At 43.2% G+C, this 20,998-nt stretch overlaps 1 pseudogene; it reads right to left on the bottom strand.

Annotated features, from left to right (window-relative positions):
- Nucleotides 1-6,257: 6,257 nt before the first annotated feature.
- Nucleotides 6,258-7,252, bottom strand: LOC117705744 (large ribosomal subunit protein uL18 pseudogene; annotated as a pseudogene).
- Nucleotides 7,253-20,998: the final 13,746 nt, after the last annotated feature.

Raw genomic sequence — 20,998 nt, 5'->3', positions numbered from 1 at the left:
CTGAGTTTACTCCACACGGTGGACCCTGGGCTATGAAAAGCCACGGAGCTCCACTCCAGGTGTGGGGAGATCTCAGTCTGAGGTCCCACAGGGGCGGAGTTCTTGGGTCGGAGGTCTCTGGCCGAGGTGGCTGGCGGGAGACTGGCTGGTCTCAGCCCTTGGGCTCCCAGATGCTGCTGAGGGACTGCAGAAGGACTGAGGGGTAGGGCATACGGGCCGGACTGGCCCGCAGCCGAAAGGGGCAAGAGAGAAAGAGAAGCTGGGCCCCGTGGGGTAGATAAGACTCTGGGTCATGGCTGGCCCATCTAGCTTGCTTGGGTTGGCAGGCCTTCGTGTCTGGAACACAGAGAGGTCCTCGGCAGGAGATTAGGCAGCGGCTCATTGGTGGAAGGCCCCCTCTATGGTTCTCCACAGCAAGCCCCAAAGACAAGAGGAAGTCCATGGCTTTAAACGATTTATTATCATGGCAGAAAGTTAATGAAGCTGTACCCCATGTCCTCAGGGTGGGCCTGAGGCTAAATACCTTTTGTGAGCAGGAGAGTCTGGTGGAAGAACAATTTTAAGAAGATGTGTTTCTAGAATGAGAGGAGGGGAGCACAGGGGCAAATGATGGTGTTATAAGGCTAAATTGTGTATCTTAATTAAATAATGTTCTTTAAAGTGCACTGAAGCCGGGTGGTGGTGGCGCACGCCTTTAATCCCAGCACTTGGGAGGCAGAGGCAGGTGGATTTCTGAGTTCGAGGCCAGCCTGGTCTACAGAGTGAGTTCCAGGACAGCCAGGGCTACACAGAGAAACCCTGTCTCGAAAAACCCAAAAAAAAAAAAAAAAAAAAAAAAAGCACTGAAATGGCTTTTTTTTTTAAAGAAACTAAGCATTTAGAAAAGTGACCCCACAAACATCCCTCACCAGAACGTGATAAACACCCTGCTTTAGAAATCCTAGACTTTGTGCTTTGCATCTCAAAGGAAATGGTGCTAAAGAGCTGAATCCACAGCTCCTGCCAGCTCTCCGAAGAAAGGGTGGTGTGTGGGCTCTGCAGGCTGAAGGCTCCTAAGTGCCATTCAGCTGCCACAGGGAATAAACAGTCTCACTGCTGAGAAGTGCTTCTCGTTGTTGTTATTGCTATTATTATGTATAAGTGCATGTCTCTGCGTGTGTGTATGTGCACAGGAGTGCATGTATGTATGTATGTGCATGTGTATGTGTATGTATGTGCACATGTATGTATGTATGTGTGCATGTGCACAAGAGTGCATGTGCTCACAGACACCAGAGGCACCAGATTCCTTGGATCTGGAGTAATTGATGGTTGTGAGCTGCCTGACATGGGTGCTGGAAACTGAACTTGGGTCCTCTGGAGAACCAACTAGTGCTCCAACTACTGAACCATCTCTCCAGCCCATTTTAACCTGTAGCAAAGGTGACTACAGTAATAGGCTATGCACTGTCCTGGGCACTTTCTTACTCTATGGGGCATTATCTCATGTGATCCTTGCACAAACTTTGGAGGTTGCTTCTGTCTTTATCCTCACATCACAGGAAGAACCTGTCTAAAGTCCTAAAGCTTAGTCACTACTAGAGTAGGGGACAAATCCAGGACTTGGGTCCCCAGAGTTCCTATAACCCCAGAAGGGACTCACCTCTACGTGCATCCCCTTGGATCCTCTGCCCTGCATGCTGTACTGGACTCCCAAGGCCTCACCCTCCTCCACCGTGTTCTCCTTCAGCTCCTGCAGTACTTGCTACCAAGTTTGCCTTCTAAAACAGGCTCCCAGTCTTAAAACATTTCAAACATCATTTCTCTTTTGTTACAGGAGCTATAAACAGGTCAAGTTTACAGGGACAGTTCTGAAATCTAAGAACCAACATCAAGTTTCATTAAAAACAAATTCACTTTGTAAGCAATTAGGATGCCTAAGACTCTAGCAAAGATTCATATGTATTTATTCACCCATGACTTCCATACAATTGGAGAAGTCATATAAACACACACACACACACACACACCCCACTATACAAGATATTACCAACAAATGAGATAGGTTCAAGGTAAACATAGTAAATTTAAGACTGAGCACACGCATGCAAAGTACATTATTATGTTGTTATGCTGGGGCTAGAACTCAGGGCTCTATGCATGTTGGGTAAATATTCTCACACTAAGCTATCCCTAAGCTGTAGGCCTCATTCCTGAACTAAAATGAAGGCAATCATGGGACAAATGGAGTTATAATGAAAGGGGAAATCTCTAGTCAGTGATCTCTTATAACTGGGACTTTTCCATAAGTGGGTACGTTTGTCATGACATGAGCCTACCTGCCTACCCTGTCGTACGTACATGGGCTCTGACACTTGGAGCGACTCCATTTCTCTGGGCCCTCACTCGCAAAGCAAGAATTCGAAACCCACTTCAGCCCGTGCTTTGGTTGCTGTGCCCTTTAGTCAGTGTTTGTTTCTCATGCTGGTGGTGGAGCCTTGGGCAAACAACTTCAACAGAGCTACACTTTCAACTCCTGTGCCACAGTCTTACGTGTATACTCTCATTTAAGGTTAGCACAGGGATATAAGGGGCCAAGATGGAGGAAATGAAAGCTTGCGGATGGAAAGACCCTCACCTGAGACCCTGCAGCTAGTGAACAGTAAGGAGTTGGGCATGGGGAACCCAGAAAACTGCTGCTTCTAGGTGGCTCTGTCTCTGGAAGGTCAGATGCCCCTTGTGGTGAGACATCCTTGAAGCTGTAGGTGGGGTTCCTGCTCCATTAGAAACTCAGCCACCAAGGCCCTTTCCCACTTTCCATGCATGCTCAACAAAGACCCTAGATCATCCTGGCCTCCTTCAGAAGACCCTAGCTTAATTCTTAATTATAGCAGTTCTTGCAAAGCAATTCTGACACCCTCTCTTAGCCCTATGGATTTGTCTAAAGCAGTTCTTCACCTGTGGGTTGTGACCTCTTTAGGGTGTGGTGTCACAGGACACTTCTATAGGGGACACATATCAGATACCTTGGATATCAGATATTTACATTGCAATTCACAACAGTAGCAAAATTACAGTTATGAAGTAGCAGCAAAATAATTTTATGGTTCTAGGCCACCACAACATGAAGAACTGTATTAAAGGGTCACAGGCTTACAAAGGGTGAGCGCCTGTGGTCCAGGGTATCATGAGAAGAAATACCCTAAAAGGGAAATCATCAGTCCACTGTGATTTTGGAGGGGCTGCCTTACCCCATAAATACCTTTGAATCTCAAGAATAGTTGTAGAAATTTCTCTAAATTCACAGTGCAGAGCTGAGTGAATGTCTGTCTGCTTGGAGTCATGACATTTTGCTCTCCTTGGAGCGTTTGTGTTACTTGGCTTTGCTAAACATACATCTGCTTAAACTGTCTGTATTTCCCCACTGTGTTCTTTCTTTCAAGACGATAAGAACTCATAGGTTCCTATAACAGCAAGGCAGCCTCACTGGCATGGCCATCTTCAAGCCAGTGAGCACGCACACTCAACCTCTAACCAGGAGTGTGAACGTTTAAATGACTGGCAGCCTTCACAGAAGCCAACAGGGAGGTGACAATGCCTGCCTCCATGCATTATCTTTCAGGGACTTCACATTCTCTCAGGAATAAAAAGTTCCCTCTCCAGTCTTATGTGTTATAATAAAAGCTGTCCATTTTGACCCAGTGAGAAATGTTTACTTTTAACTGTATTGATAATATATTTCTTCTGGTAGAATTTTTTTAGACACTAATATTGATATTGCCAATACTTATCTGATCCCAATCTGGGTGTCTAATACGACTTGACATAGGCTAGGGTCATCTGAGGAGGAGCTAAGGTGAGGAATTAGTTCTATCAGATTGGTGTTAGGCCAGTCTTTGGGGGCGTTTCCTTTACTGATAATTGATGGGGAGGGCTTAGACCATTTTGTGTGATGCCACCCCTGGGCAGTGGGCCTAAGTTCTTTAAGAATGCAATCCAGAGCAAGCCATGAGGGGTAAACTAGTGAGCAGTGTCCTCCACAGCCTCTGCTTCAGCTCCTGCCCCCAGGTTCCTGCTGTGAGTTCCTTCTGTGACTTTCCTCAGTGATGGAGTATATATAACCTGAGTATTTTAAGCTGAAATAAATCCATTCTTCACCAAATCCCTTTTGGTCATGGTGTTTTATCATAGCAACAGGAAGCACACTAAGATGACTACCCATCACCAAGTACTGACAGCATCAGACAGACTTTGAAACAAGGTTGTGTATTTGCATCTCATTTATATCCATCCATTTGTCATATGTCTAATTGTGGTTCTCTCTCCCATGGAGGTGGAATGCATTAAAAATGTCACTAAATGTTGCCTACCTGAAAAGGTCCTGGACATTTCTTCTTCTTCTCTCCTTTGAATCATTTTAGTATCACAAGTAAATGGAATTGGTTGCTTCCCCTCTCTCCTGGAGGGGAGGTGAATGTTTCTTCTTCATAACACCACTAGCTTTGTCCAGTGTGTTAATTTTATTTTTGTTGCGGAGATAAAATATCCTAGCAAGAAGCAACCCAGAGAAGAGAAGGAAAGGTTTATTTGGCTCACAGTTCCAAATGGTTGGATCAAAGGATGCAGAGCCCAGGGATATGGAGGACCAACTGTATTGGCTCCAGACAACTCCAACAACAAACAGCCCTTGGAAGGTGAGTTTGGACTTTTATATGTAGGGAGTGTGGGTGGATTTGAGCAAAGGCAGGCATTTTCCTCCTCTTTTGATTCCACTGAGAAAAGCTGCAAGCGTGGGCCTGTCTGGCTGTGTGGATACTCCCGTGGGTTTATCACCACTGTTAACATTCTGCTTTGTTTGATGAGGCGTCCATGTTTGAACGATGGTTACCCAAGATTACCCTGGTCACTCCCATGAGCTTTGTGGCGACCTCAGTGGATTGTTAAACCAGCCTCAAGGCCAGCAGCCCTCATCCAGCACCTTCTCAGTTTCTGCTCAAGTTAGAAGACTCCCCTGAGACATAACCCACAAGCCCTTGGAGGTGACTTTGGCAGTGTTCTTATATAAACAGATGACGGCAGCTGGTAACATTAGCGACTTCGCTTGTCATCTCCTTTTTCTGGGGCGGTTGCTTCCCTGAGAATTATTTGTGTTTGCCATGTTCATCCATGGCAACCATACAACACATGTATCCAGTGCCCCTCCCCACACCAGCAGTTGCTTAGTCTCTTTTTCACGGTTCTATTTTGGGAGTGATGTGGACTTTCAACCATGCTAGGTTGAGTTCTTGCCCCCACCAAGTCACCAATGGTACCTTGTAAAAGAGTCTTCTATTTGGTCTGCACTTTAAGAGAAGGAAAAAAAAAAAGTCAAATTTTCTCATTTGTCCCAAAGATGTTACTATCCACGTTTCAATTTTAAAGGATTAAAAATAGACAATGTTTTCTTCCTGGATAGAGGAAGGGGCTGGCTGGATAGTTCGGTGGGTAAACGTGCTTATTGTACAAGCCTGCCAACCCCTGGAGTCCACAGCTAAGAAAAATGGCACCTGAAATTTGTCCTTGGACCTAGCACATGCCCTTGGCATATGCAAACCACATTTACATGTATACAGGCATTAAACTCTTATGAGCACTAAAAAAAATAGAGATGAATAGTAGAGCACAGCAAGGCATGCACTGATAAGCAAAATCAACAAATACAGAACACCAGAAATGTTCAAAAGCAGCCGTCTGCCTTTCATACTCCCTCTGTCCCAGAGCTCATAGGAGGTCCTGAGAGGAGACCTCTTAGGGGCTGAAGGATGGCTCCGCTGGTAAAGTGCCTATTGTCCAAGTAGAAGAACCTTAGTTTCAGCCCTAGAATTCACCCAAAAAGCCGGGCATCATGGCACATCCCAGCACTTCCCAGCACTTCGAAGTTGGAGACAGGAGGATCCTTAGGGCCTGCAGACCAGCGATTTGTCCTTCTTGGTGAGTTCTAGTGGATGAGGGGGTGAGGGTGTAAGGGAAGTGGGAGGTGGGGGTTAGGAGTGGGGGATTTGAAAGTCCTGTGATGAGGACACTGACTCTGGGACTAGGTGTGGAGAGACAGATCAACTTCACTTGGGGTGATTCAAAGATTATATAGTTTTTGGGACAGGGGTAAAAATATCCAGAATGGGCAAATGTCATTGGCTGACGGCATAAAGTACTAAGACACCTTGTGGGCATGAAGAAGCATTTCAGGAGGCTCAGGTGTTAGCCGAACAGGTTTGGTTTTTTATTTTATTTTATTTTATTTTTATTTTATTTATTTATTTATTTATTTATTTATTTGCTTGATCAATCTGTTTATTGTCTTTATGAAAAAAATCTTCATAGAAAATTGCTTTAGCTTTCAGCAGCCCGTTCCTGAGCTCTGAGGAAGCTTGTCTTCTTTTGAGCAACCCGGTCTTTCTTCTGGGCAAGAGACATTTTGGGACGATTCCACCTCTTCTTCTTCTTCACTTCGCTCTTGGGCTTCTTCTCATAGACTGGACTCTCTCGGATAGCAGTGTGAGCTTTCTCATACATCTCCTCCATCATGTCTGGAGTGACGTTGTTCTTGATGTACTGCGAGAACTGTTTCTTATACGCATCTTCGTCTTCCTCCATTAGGTAGCCCATGTAGTTGGCCACATTCTGACCCATGATGTGCTTCCGATGTACCTCTGCATGGAACTCCTTGCTTTCAGAGTCATAACCAGGGAATCGTTTGGTACTATGAGGGATAGACAAGCCTCCGTCCACTGCTCCCTTCAGGGCCCCCAAAACTTTATTGCCAGTTGTAGTTCAGGCAAGACCTGCATCCAAATAGCAAGTGAAGGCACCAGGCTGACCATCAATGCTCTCCACGTTGTATTCATTTCCATTCACCTCCACTTGGCCTTCATAGATCTTGTCCATGCCAAACCTATTCAGAAGCCTGCGAGCCAACAGCAGGCCAGTGCAATAGGCTGCAGCATAATTTGTCGGGCCAACTTTCACACCGTATTTTGGAAGTTCATGTGCATATGTTGCACAGACGATCATATCCCCTTCTATGCGGGCATATGCAATCTGGCAGATGATATCTCTTTAGTTACACGAACTATCATCCTATATTTGGGTGTGTTGTGCTTATTCCTGTCCTGGATCACCAATCGTTTCCATGCATAGTAGTCAGTTTTACCCTCTTGTCGCCTTCTAAATCTCACTTGGTATCTTTTAAAGTAGGCCTTATTCTTGACAACTTTCACGAACCCCATCCTGCAGAACAGAGACCCACAACCTAGCCGAACAGGTTCTTATTGGGAGAAAGTAAGCCGGACCTGCAATCTTAACCAAGGCTAGGTGACATTCTGCAGGTATAGGGTATGGGGTCTGAAATCCCCCAGGATGAGAAGAGGACTCACTGACAAAGGGAGTCCACCATTTGGCACCAAGCCCAGAAGGCTATCCTGACAATGGTAGAGTTCAACCTTAACTAGCAGGGCAACATTTATCTATGTATACTATTCACTAAATGTGTGGTGATGCTTAGTAAATTTAGAGTTGAGCAAGCATCTGCACAGTCTAATTCTAGAACATTCCTATTACCTTATAAGCCCCATCCCATGGTAGTTACCCCACATCTTCACTCTTGGCCACAGGAAATCCTGGATTTATTTGAGTATCTCTTTATTTGCCTGCCTGGATATTGCATAGATACAGAAGTGACCAGCCAATTTAAGGAGCTAATTGCTGCCCTTCTGGCATTGGCCTCCCTCTCCCTCTCCAATGGAAACCTCCTCCCCACTTTCCCCATCAACTCTTGATAACTTTTGACTACCTTGCCTCTCCATCTAAACCGTCCTCTCCATCCTCTCTCACTTACCACCACCATCCACTCAATAGACTTCATTTCATATTGATCAAAGCCAACATTTTTTGTTCTGAGATTTTGTTAGTTTGTTTTGTGAATCAGTTTTGCTATGTAGCTCAGGCTGTCCTTGAACTCACTATGCAGCCCAGACTAGCATCAAACATATGATTTTCCAGTGTGTTGGGACTGTAGGCATGCTACACTATGCCTGGCTAAGGCTGATAATATTTTACCTTTTACTATGCAACTGTGCTTAAGGCTTGCATGCTTGTGGCTTGATTCTAAAAGTAGGAAGCTCTAGCAGTCCGGATGTGTTTCTGAGTATTATTGATAGCAGAGCAGGGTCAGGAGCCAAGGGCCATCTCTTTCTCTTCATGTCCAGTGAAGGTGCAGTCACATTCTAAGGGCCATATGCCCACCTCAGGGTTCAGTGGGTCCTCCTGATGTGTCTTTCATGGGATCTCTAGTCTTCCCACAGTGCAGGAGTGCCACAGGCTAGTCATTCCTTTCCAGCATCCTTTTATCCTCCTGCCTCCCCACCTGCCCTCCCCAGTTCCTAATGGCCCTTCTAATAGAAAAGAACAACATAGTTTTCCTGTGTCCTGACATTTATCCCCCCTTAAAAATGTATTTCATTTATTTATTTGGTTGGAAGACATACACCACAACACACTGGCAGATGTCAGAGGACAATGTGTGGAAGTTAGTTCCCTGTTCCATTGTCCCAGGACTTGAGCTCAAGTCATTAGACTGGACAGCAAGTGCCTTTACTACAGAGCTGTCTCACCGGGGGACCACCATTTATCTCTTAATCACATCATTTGTGTGAAGTCCCTCTTTCCCCCCAAGTCCTCAAATGTTTTAGTTTTAAGTGAGATTTTTCTGGACTAAACGTTGGAGTCATTAACCCAGCATTCTGTGTTCTGGATTCTGGGACCCATGCTACATTCTCTAATGTCCCTCTGATGGGATCAGACTTTCTTTAATGGACTATGTTATAAATGACTGGTAAGGAGGTATCTTAGTCAGGGTTTGTATTCCTGTACATCATGACCAAGAAGCAAGTTGGGGAGGACAGGATTTATTCATCTTACACTTCCACATTGCTGTTCTTCACCAAAGGAAGTCAGGACTGGATCTCAAGCAGGTCAGGAAGCAGGAGCTGATGCAGAGGTCATGGAGGGATGTTACTTACTTGCTTGTTTCTGCTGGATTGCTCAACTTGCTTTCTTATAGAACCCAGGACTACAAGCCCAGGGATGGCACCACCCACAAGGGGCCCTCCCACTCTTGATCACTAATTGAGAAAATACCTTACAGCTGGATCTCATGGAGGCATTTCCTCAAGGGAGGCTCCTTTCTCTGTGATAACTCCAGCTTGTGTCAAGTTGACAGACAAAACCAGTCAGTACAAGGGGTGTGGAGACGTAGACGCCCAATGGCACATGAATTGTTTGTTTATATAGTTTATAGTTATCTGGAGCTAGAATTGAAGTTTCAAATTAGTTTTTCATCTCCCACCAGTTGGAATGGGCACCAATAAAAGAGAAAAATAAGGTCAAATGCGGGCAGTAATTTAGGAATGATAGCCTTATCTGTTCCCATTCTAGATCCAAAATAATTGACACAAACACCTGTTAAGTCTAATAACAAGCTTTAAGCACTATGGCTGGGCAGATACACATCTGTTCTAACTCTCTAAGCTTCTATTTCCCAGCCACAGGCCCTCTGTTACTTGCAGTTTGAGTCTTGCCCTGGCTTGCTCTGCTCCATTTGTGTCCTCATGGCGAATCCCTTGGCAACTTGCTCACCATGACTCCTCCTGGACCTCCTGCCTCAGGGTCACCCCTTCTCTTCCCCACTCCTCCCCTTTGGGACTTGCCTGGGATCAGAAGTCCTGTCCTCTCTGCCCAGTCACAGGCTAATCAGCTCTTTATTAACCAGAGATAATTGGAAAACATTCTTTACACAATATTAATACAGGAAATGGTTGAATAATCAAGATAATGTTAGTGTCTGGCGTGTAACCAGATCTGTAGGCACTTAGATCAGCATCTGATTGATTACACATTCCCCCAAACCATCCCCCAACAGTCAAATGCTGGGAAGGCTATAGAGAGAAGGAGAGTCTTATACATATAAACAAGTACAGTGATTCTGGTGTACAGTAGGTTGCTCCTGAAGAAACTAAAGTCTATGCTGTGATCCAGCTACACTACTTCCAGGTGCATTGTCGAAGGAAACTAAATTGTTTTCCCCCATATCTAAGACACATCTACAACTCAAATGCTTATTACAGCACTTTTCACAATGGCCAAGCTATGTAGGCAGCTAAGGTATCTATCAGCAGACAAATGGAGAGAGAAAGCATGGTATATATTGTTGGGCTTCAGACCCCAGACAAGGGGCTGAGGTTTGTATTTTACATACCAAAGCAGACCTGGCCTCCAGATTCTCCCAGCATTCCTCAGTCCCTACTTGGCACAGCCTACCCTCAACCTTGAACTTTCCAGCCTAGGAACTGGGCTGCCCTTTCCTCAGAGGCTCTTCCATATATAATCCAGACATTTTGATCTCTCTCTCTCTCTCTCTCTCTCTCTCTCTCTCTCTCTCTCTCTCTCTCTCTGTCTCTCTCTCCCTTCCTCCCTCCCTCCCTCCTTTCCTCTCCCTCCCTCCCTCCCTCCCTCCTTTCCTCTCCCTCCCCCTCTTTTTCTCCCTCCCTCCCCCTCTCTGCATGTGCACTCTTTTTCTCTCTTCCTCTTTCTCTTCTCCCTCTCCACCCCCATCTCCCTCCCCATGGTGGTGACTTCTCTGGCCTCCTTCCTTGGGACCAGTGAATTCATCCAAGAGCTGCTTCTCAATAAACCCTTCTTTCTATGTTTTAATCTGGGTTGAATTGGCTCATTACTGGAGGAGAAATAACTTATCACATACTTCATGGAACATGTTCAGCTCTCAGAAGATGAAAGCCTGTTATTTGCTGCAAAATGAGACTGGGTGCCTTAGATGAAAATGCCAGGCATGCTAAGGCTGGTCTGTGTTCTGTTCTTGTTTTCATATTTCAAATGAAAAATATGCCTTTTCTTGTTATCTCCTGTGAGCTTTGTTTTAAATCTGAAGTGGACGTTTCTGGTTGTATCATGGGATGCAGACTCATGTGATGTTTTGCTGAGGTAAGACCTGTGGACATGATGTTTTGAGGGAGTATAAAAGGACTCAACAGACAGTGATGCTTTGTTGGTCTGGTGTCTTTGCTGATCTTCACTTAGTTGAAAGAGGCACAGCGATAAACTTCTCCTGACTTCCCAGCTGGTTCTGGTCTCTTCCACTAACTTGTGTGGATTTGGAGAGGGCTGACCGTTTCTTCTGGATCGTGCTGCCGCTGCTGATTGTGTTTGGTATCCTGACACTACTGAACTGGACTGTTGGTATCCTGACAACGGAGACCGGAATTGTCCCAAAAAACTACTTCTAAGCAGGTTCTCATCCCTTTGACCCATTTACCATCTTTTCTCCCCTACCTTTGGATGGTGGGCTAGGATGGGGGTGCAAAGCATTTGAGAACCCTTATTAAAGTAAGTTTAAAAAAAACTAAGCCTACTGAGTTTTTTCTGTCTTCTTATTTTTTCTTCTTTTTGCTTTGTTTTTACTCTTCAAAGTCATTTTCTTTGTTTACTGCCTTTGGCTGTTTTATGTTTTCACTTTCCTTCTATGTCAGCTTGCCTTATATGGATGAACAGATGGGTAAAGACAGTAGTTATTTTGAAGCATTAGTGCAATCCCCTGGCTATTGCTTATCTCATTCTAGGTCTGTCCACCTGTCCCTTAACTGTAGGTCCTGTGTGTGACAGGACCTACTCAGGGACACCCTAATCAACATGACCTGTGTGACAAGCCTGGCCTGGTTTGTAGACTACTTGTTCCTGGTCTTCAGTGAGATGGTACAGATGTTTAGAATGTTCTGATAGGTATTTATGTAACAAGTTAGCACATGCCTGAGGATCTGCAAGTGCATGTGGTTTTACACTCAGTTTTGTGTAGGAATACAGTCGGCTAGCTCTGCTGCTCAGTGGAGCCCATCTCACCATTATCAAGAAGATAGTGAGAGTTTGTAGACCAGTGTGCTATTTGCTTTATGAAGTAATACTTTCTTAAAAATCAGTTCAACAAACTGTACCTCATACCTAGTAAACAATTTGTAATTGTAATTAGATTACTACAATTTGTAATTGTAATTAGATTACTACAATTTGTAATTGTAATTAGATTAATACTCTAAACTTAAAATTTTCTGTTCACGATATGAAAATTTTGTTATTAATCAATACTAATGTTTGTTGAGGTGTTATGGTCAAAGGTAAAGTTATGTTAAAAATACTTGCAATGAAAATGACTCCTTGTTTCTGCGGGATAAAAAAACTGTTGTACTGACTTTTAAGAGATACATATAGACAATCAGTATCATGAACTTTTTTAGTAGCTTCAATAATTTAAAAAGGATCACCATGTGCCTAAGCAAAGAAGGCAAGCAGTCCACTGTCCAGTGCCCAAGGCAAAAGAAAGCACATTCTTGGGAAATAGAGTTCCTGTAGATTTTGGAGGATACTCCATAAGTTCCTGATGACAGAGCTCATGGTCATGTGGTACACCTGTTAGGACTCACCACCAAGCACCCAAACATGAAAAAGGATGGTGGATTGTGTTGATCAAAAGAAAACTACACAGAGAGAATCATTGATCTAGAATCTATTTCTTTTATCAAGAATTAGTTTAGAATTTGGAGAGGTGCTTTAGTGGTTAAGATCACTGTCGCTGTTGTAGAGTACTCAGGTTCAGTTCTGAGCACCCATGTGGTAGCTGAAAACCATCTATAATTCCAGTTCCAGGGGATCTGATGATGCTCCCTCTGGTCTTCATGGGAACAAGGCATGCATATAATGCATGGACACACACGCAGACAAAATGTGCATATCTACTAAATACATAAACATGTGAATAAATAAATGTAAAACAAGGTTTTAAAAAGATAATTCAAGTCAACTGTAATTTAAGAATAGTTTATTGGCTATTGATTCTGGCTGGCTATTAATGAAAGGTTGCTGAGATCTGTGTTCTGCCTTAAGTGACTCCATATTGTATGAAACAGTGGCTTTCAGGTTGTGCCTTGCTCCATTTTACAACAGAATTTGGCTCCATGCAGATGGAAAGTGACCCAGATGAACATGTGGTTCTCATTAAAACTGTTTCATCAAAATCAGGCCTGAGACTTAATCACACCAGACTAATGAAGGATATACAACACCTTCACCAGAGCCCCATACAGAGAACACCTAAGGCTGTAAGGGATGGCCCCACCAACCTGTCTGAGAGATTGGAACTTATATCTCCAGGGCTCAGCTCAGCTCTGTCCTCACTTTTGGTGGTCTATTAAGATTGCCATCTGTCTATATGTTTCTCCAATCAGACCTGGCCAAGCATTTCACCTGCATGGCTATGTGATCCCATACCTAATCTCTAAGTCCTGGGTCCTTTATCTTGCTTCAATCCTGAGGCCTGGCTCAAGCATGTGACCCTGCAAATCAGCTACCCTCCCTTCCATTCATTCACTCTACCTACTGCAGTGACCCTGCCTCTGCCTCCAAGTAGAGTCTCTCTCTGAACTCTGCTGCAGCCTCTTTACCCTTTTGTAGCCATTGTATAACACAACACACACACACACACACACACACACCCCAAAAACCTACCACCTCTGAAGAGAAATTGGGACTATTTGGCAAATTTCAGCCAATGAAACCAACGTAGCTTGTTAATTGGTTGTTATTTAATAGATTGTGAATAGATTGTAAGCTTTCGGACAGACGTGTACATGCCCAGCTATGTTTCTACCACAGCATGTTTGTGACAGTAGTAAAATGACGTTGGAGAGTCAGCATCCTCTACTGGGTTCTTGATGCACGTTAAACACAAGCATCCTGACCTTTCTGAAGTGTCTCCATAATCTCTCTGCATCTTCAGAATCTCTCTGTAGAGATCCGTTGTGCATTCCAAGAGCTACGAAACAAAACACAGAAAGAGCAACGTCAGTGAGCACAGCAGGGTGGAGTGTGGAGATCTAATACCAGCTTTCTTATCAATCAGTGAAGCTGAGCACAGAAGCTCACACTTGCAATCCAGCACAAGAAAATCAAAATCACAAGTTCCAGCCCCACCTGGCCTGCATAGGGAGACACCATCTTTTAAAGAAAAACAGTGTTAGGCTGGAGAGATGGCTCAGTGGTTAAGAGCACTGACCGCCCTTCCAGAAGTCCTGAGTCCAATTCTCAGCACCCACATGGTGGCTCACTACCATCTATAATGGAATCTGATGCCCTTGGAAGGCAGAGGAGAAAGGCAGATCTTTTTGAGTTCAAGACACCAGAGCCACACAGTGGGGCATGGGGTGGGGGTTGTTGAAATAATTAAAAGATGTTTAGTAAGTTTTTGTGAAATTGCTTTCAGGCAACAAGGAAACCTTTTTCGTAGCATTTTATTTTACTTTAGCTCAATCTCCCACTGTCTGGTGCACCCACAGCCTAGAAATATTAGAGTTGTAGCCCAGGGACCTAAAAGTGGACAGTGCTGACTGCACTAGGAACTCTCCAGAAGATGGGTGGTGTCAAGGTCACAGCTGCCAACCAAAACTTCTGTGTCTACCACATCTATCCTTCAAATCGAAAGGGACATTAACTAGACAATTTCTAGAGGAATAAAAGCCAGAAGAATTAGGGACACAGTTCAGTGGTAGAGTACTTCTTGTGATGTAGCAGGCTTGGGTTTGGTCCCCAGCATTGCAAAGAAAGTTAAACAAAACCAATCAAGCGTGCAAATGAACAAAAAAGAAAAGAATCCACAAAATACCGATTACAGCTAAATAGTAATTGTTTTTAGCATGTATGAAGAATATAAGACCAATACATAAAAATCAGTTGAAATTACACTATCAATGAAAATTTTCTGAAATGAAATTTAAAAAGACTATTTTATTTAAAAATATAATAAAAGAGATTAAATATTTAGAAATAAACTTAACAGAAGTAATATAAAACTTATACGGACTACAAACTACAAAACATGGCTGGAAAGAATTAAAGACCTAAAGAAACCCTAATGCCTCATGCTCACAGGTAAGAGGGGTTAATATGGTAAGGGGAATTTGCCCATCTGACAAATCTAGACTGTCCCATGACAAGTATGGATACTCTGCAAGCTGCCAATAATGCTTGAGATATCACACTTTTCAGTTCAAATTTTACTGAAAAGTTGTAGTCATCAAGACAGTGTGGTACAGTGATGATGAGAGACATCCAAACAGTGGGCCACAGTGCATAGTCACAGTCCATAGACAAGTGACTGACAGAAACACCATGTTCACTAAGTGGGGCAATGTCATCTTCCTGTCAGTTAGCTGGAGAATTGAACATCCAAAGGCAGAGAATGAGCTTGGGCACCTACCCCACATCATTTTAAAAATACCAATTCAAAATGGATAAGACCTACATACAGTTAAGAAATCCATGTACAAGATTTCTAAGAGAAATCACACACAGGTATTTATTATTTAGTTACTGTTTCTTCAATATGATCTGAAATAAGTACCATAACCAAAATTGTCAACTTGGGCTTTGTCAACATCAGACATCTTTTTGTGGAGAAGGACACTATGAAGAGAGCAGGCTCTGGGGAAAAAAGACCACAAGATGAAACAAATATGTGCAAACCAACCATCTGATGGGCATCTGTTATCCAGAACATGTGAAGATCTCTCACAGTCCACAATGCAAAAGGATTCACATAAATCCCTCTACTTGTATGACTTCTACCTGTCTTCTTCCTCCACAATGGGCAAATGATGCATTGACATTTCTCAAAAGGACATATATGAGTGGTTAAAAAGCACATAAAAAGATGGCGGTTGCTAGTCACTAGGGAAATGCAAGTAACAGCAACAACGAGGTCCTTTCCATGTGCTTAACATACACTGGAGTGACTATAATAAGTATTTTAAAAGGGGGAATAAATGTTGGCAAGGATATTGAGAAGTGGAAACATTCCCAATTTACTAATGGACCTTAAAATGATGTCTTTAGTGCAGAGAACAGCTTGTTATGTTCACGAACGAGTTCAACATAAAGTTACCACATTGCTTGGTAGTCTCATGCTTAAGAATATGACCAAGAAAACAGAATTTGTATGCTCACACAAACACTTGTATATGCATGTTCGTAGCAGTATTGTTCATAATGGCAAAAACTTGGAAGTAAATTGTCTGTAAACAAATGGGTAGTGGAACAAACTGTAGCATATCTATGTACAGGGATATCATCAATGCCATGTCCCCCCAAAAGGAACGAGTAACCAGCACATACTACATCATGCATGAAGCTTGAAAATGCTTTGCTAGCTTTACAAAAGGAGCTAAGCATAAAAGACTGCTGTGTATTACTTCCTTTTATAGGACATGTTATATGCAAAAACATGAAGATAGAGAATAAATTAGCAATTGTCAGGACGTGGGGAAATGGGACCACAGAATGATTGGTGTTAAGTATGAGAGGTTGGGTATTGAACATACCCATGAACTAGTCAGTGCTTATATGGCAGACCTTGTGAGTGATACCAGGAACCACTAAAATACAAACTTTAAATTGGCGTGTTTTGTAGTATGTGAGATATGGCACTCTCAATGATACACGTAGGCACTCTAAGTCCCAAAGCGAGCATCAGTATGTTTAGGGATGGGGCAGGCTGGTCTTGAACTCTTGGTCTTCCTGACTCAGACTCCCAAAGACTGGGATTATGAGTGAGCCACTACACCTACTTGACACACACTCATTAATGTAAAAATTGTCTTTTTAATGACCTTTGTGCACACTTTGTGTGTTTTGTAACAGTTTTCTGTGTCTCAGTGCCAATACCAGCTGAGGTGTGCTCTTGTGTTTGGGTTTGAGCTTTCTGTGGTTTCGTTCCTAATTTTTTCTAGTTGTTTTTTTTTTAAACAATATTTTTTTAAAGTAACAGTCAACAATAGACAAGGAATTTAGAAATAAAGACTGGTTGTTCAGCTCAGGAAATTCCAGAAGCACTGGAACTGGGAACCTTGGTATGGAGTGGAACTGGCCTTAACACTGTCTTGGTGATTAGATGCAACCTAGAGTGACTGGTGTTTTCATTTTTGTTTTTTGTCCCAGAGCATATTCTGTGGCCTTCATCAGGCCACTCTCAGCACTTCCATTTCTCTAAGTACTGATGAGTAGACCAGTCTCTCACCTTCATATTTTCTTAGGTGTATTCAATACCAAATCTGTTCATTTTAATTGGTTTATCTGCCTTCTATTAAGTTGCAAGAGGTTCAGTCCTCTGTTTCTCTACATACATGACTCATTGGTCTGAAACTCACCATTGTAGCTCAGGCTGGACCCAAACTCAAGTACTGCTCCTGCCTTAGTGTCCTGGGTGCTGGGATTACAAGTGTAAGTTCCCATGTCCAGCTCCATCTTTCAAGACTTGACATAAATTATATTTGGTCTTTTCTTATACAGCTTAAATGTTTCTATGTTCGTAGATGCTTCTATTTCATTACTGGGATGGTTGTAGAATAGAGGGGACTCATGAGCTTCCTTGTCTTTCTCCCTTTATTAGCATTTTAGCTGGTGAATCAGGTGCCACTGCTGACTTACAGGAATTCACCTAAGAAGTCCCCAAGGCTGGAATAGCAGCAGTCTCTATCCCTCCCATCTGGAAAACATACAATGCAACATAAAACATAATCAGTAGCCCACAATGGCCTTGAACTTGTGATTCTCTTGCCTTAGCCTTTTGGCATGTGCTATCACTCCTGGCTAAATTATATTATATTGTCTGATATGGGCCATTATCAGCAACTGCAGGAGACCTGCCAGTTGAACTAAAAGTTTTACCTTTTAAGTCCCTGTTTAAGCTCAGTCTTTGTCCTCAGACACAAGAGGCTTTCCATAAAGCCTGCAGGTCAGCCCCTCTCCCATGGACATGTTGGTTTTGGCAATTCTGGAGCTTTCTTCTCTCCTCAAAAGGAATCATAAAATACAAGGAAATGAGTGCAGGGTCCTAAGAGTGTCTGGAAACAGACGTGGTGATGTTCACATACGGTCTGAGATTTAGTAACTGATAACTGAGCCTGCGGCTGAGCAGATGGCTAGCTCCGAGAGCATCTTCCAGTTCCTGTGCAAGCATGAAGACCTGCCTTATCTGGAGGACTCTCAGGAAGGTTGGGTGTACCTACACATGCTACAGGGTGGCTGGAGCCTGCTGCTCATCATACTGTAGGTGCAGTGAGAGTCCCTGTCTTAAAGACTAAGGCAGAGAGTGGCAGGGCATGCACACTAGTGCACATAGCATATATAAGTGATAATACCATGACCAATGTTAACTTCTCATTCTTGATAGCAAGTCTATGGACCACTGCACAGGGAAGCTTGGATTCTTGACTTCACTTCAGAGAAGAATTTCAGGATGAGCTAGTGTGAAGCACAATTGTGATTTATTGAGGAGAAAAAATTTAAAACATGGATTTAAACATAGGGGTTAATAGAAAGAGGAGTGCCCAGGGAGAGGAGAAAACACTCGAAGCTTGGCTACCGTCTTAAGAAAGTGTCCTTTACACGTGCCCTCTGTAGGAATGTGGTGGTTCCAGAAGTTATGTCTTTTATAAAGGGCTGCTAAGAGATGCTTACTCCACTGAGACCACTGGGCATTTTCAGGCCACCTGGATTATGATGGAAGTTAAGATGTTTTTCTTATAAACAAAAGTGTATTGTCTTGCTTGTGAGACTCCCGGAATAAGGCTTCTCTGTATGCTCAGGCCTTGAGATGGTTCATTGTTATTTTACATTATTTTAAGAGAGAGAGAGAGAGAGAGAGAGAGAGAGAGATTGATTGAGAAAGGGGGAGAGAGATAAGAGACACACACACAGATAAACACAGAGAGACAGAGATGGAGAGAAGGGGAGAGAAGGAAAGAGACAGAGATTGTGTATGCATGTCACATGGGGGGCAGAGGACAGCCCTAGTCTGAATTCTGGGGATCAAACTCAGGTTGTCAGGCTTGGTGAAAGAGCCTTTCCTTGCTGAGCCACCTCACCAGCCAGTTCATCATATTCTAAAATCCTTCTTTCAAATACCCCCATTTCAAAGAAACGTTGTCTTCTATAGGTGGTCTTCACAGCAAATGCTGATAACTGTTGGGGAAATGTTTAGCTGGGAGACTTGAGCCAGATTCCAGAACGAGGAGTCCCTCCTACCTTCCCTTAACTTTTCCTTCCTGGCCTCAGCTTCTGGTGAGTGTGTGTGTGTGTGTGTGTGTGTAAGAATGAGTGTGTGAGTATAAATGTGTGTGTGAATGGTGTGAATGTGAGTGTGTGAGTGAATGTATGAATTTGTGTGTGTGCATGCGTGTGTGTGTGTGTGTGTGTGTGTGTATAGGATGGGCTGAAGCTAGTTCAGTCAGCATTCCTGGACATGCACCCATAGTTTGCAGCACAGCTTCTTGTGCACAAAGCTGGGCATAGGTGCTCTGGGCCAATGCTGAGCCTGCAGCCCAAGCCTCATTCTTCTGCAGAAAGCCCTGTCCTGGGGCACTCAACCCAGCTTGTCATGTGTGTGCCAACTGCAGGATTAATGACAACAAGAAACGTGCCTGGTTCCCTGCACAACAAATGATGTCTGAGTGAAAGGGCGCCAAGCGTGGATTAGAAGCAAGAATGTGAGAGCGCTCAGGACGCCATGCTGGAGTGATGAGTCAGAGCATGGTTGCAGGCTCTGCAGGGCCTGGGTCTTGTCCACAGATAAGACTGTCTCCTGATTCACTTCATGCGAAGCTGTTTTGTCTTTTAGATCAAGCAGGAAACAGGGATCTAATGTGGATCTGGATAAATATTTGTCAGTTTGGAGGAAATTAGAGACTAGATACTGACTTCTTTCAGTCGGGCTGCAAAACACCACTCATTCTCCCTTGAGGTCCTTCCCACAATGCTTCGTTCTTCTAGTCTTCTGATACTGCACATGCCTTAGGTTCTTCTTTCTGGTATCTTTGACAATGAAATAAAGTTTTTCTTGTTTCTTGTTTGTTGTTTTTGTAATGTAGCCCATGTCTACTCTAGTTAGGTATACATTTTAATTAGCATATTAGTCAGCTGTCTGTGACTGTGACAAAATGCTCTAGAAAAACAAATTAAAAGAAAAAAAGGTTTATTTTGGTCCATGGTCTTGGTAGACTTGTTGTCTTGGGCCTGTGGTTCAAGGACGAGGAGACAGGATATTGCGGGAGCATCTATCAGAATACTGCTGATCTCATGGTGGCTAAGAAGTAAAGAGAGAGAAAAAGACAGCGTTTCAATATCCCTTTAAAGGAAATGTCCTAGTGACCTAACTTCCTCCCTGCAGCCCACCTGAAGGCTCCAAATCAGGTGAGCAAGCCTTTAACACACAGGCCTTTGAACAATGTTTATCCAAACCATGACAACTGGTTAATTTATTACAAATGTATACAATATAAAGAAATGATTATTTAGAAATAATAATCTAAATAATTTGGAACTATAAAGAATTTGTCTTTTAGTTAGTAGAAATGTCCACAGAATTTTTTCTAAGTAGGAAAGTGATAGCAGGTTGGGTTCTCAATAGAATATTTTGTTGCAAAGAAGAGAATACCAAAGCATAGGAGAAAAAAAGGAAAAGCCCCGAAGAGTTGGTATTTGTGTGTGTGTGTGTGTGTGTGTGTGTGTGTGTGTGTGTGTGTCCATGTATGCAGACTCAGGCATGCCACAGCTCTTGTATGGAGACCAAAAGACAACTTTAGGGAGTTAGTTCCCTCCTACTGCATCGAGGCAGAAGCCCTCTTGATTCTATCATAGTTTGTGTTCCAGCCTGGCTGATCCCACAGCTCTGGAGGATTCTCTTGTCAGCAAACTCAAGCTGTCACACTTGCAAACTCTTACCTAGGGAGCCATCTTGCTGGGCCCCAAGCTGATTTTTTAAAAAAGATGCTTTTGAATGTGAAAGCACAACATCTTACTTTAAAAGCAAAAGCAAAATGACAACAAAGTATTTTTAAAGTAACTAAAAAAAAAAAAATCTGTCCAAAGT

The sequence above is a fragment of the Arvicanthis niloticus genome, chromosome 3 (genome assembly GCF_011762505.2).
Source record: "Arvicanthis niloticus isolate mArvNil1 chromosome 3, mArvNil1.pat.X, whole genome shotgun sequence".
NCBI classification, from domain to species: Eukaryota; Metazoa; Chordata; class Mammalia; order Rodentia; family Muridae; genus Arvicanthis; species Arvicanthis niloticus.
Note: the sequence above shows the minus strand (reverse complement) of the source record. Positions and strands in the feature narration are given on the sequence as shown.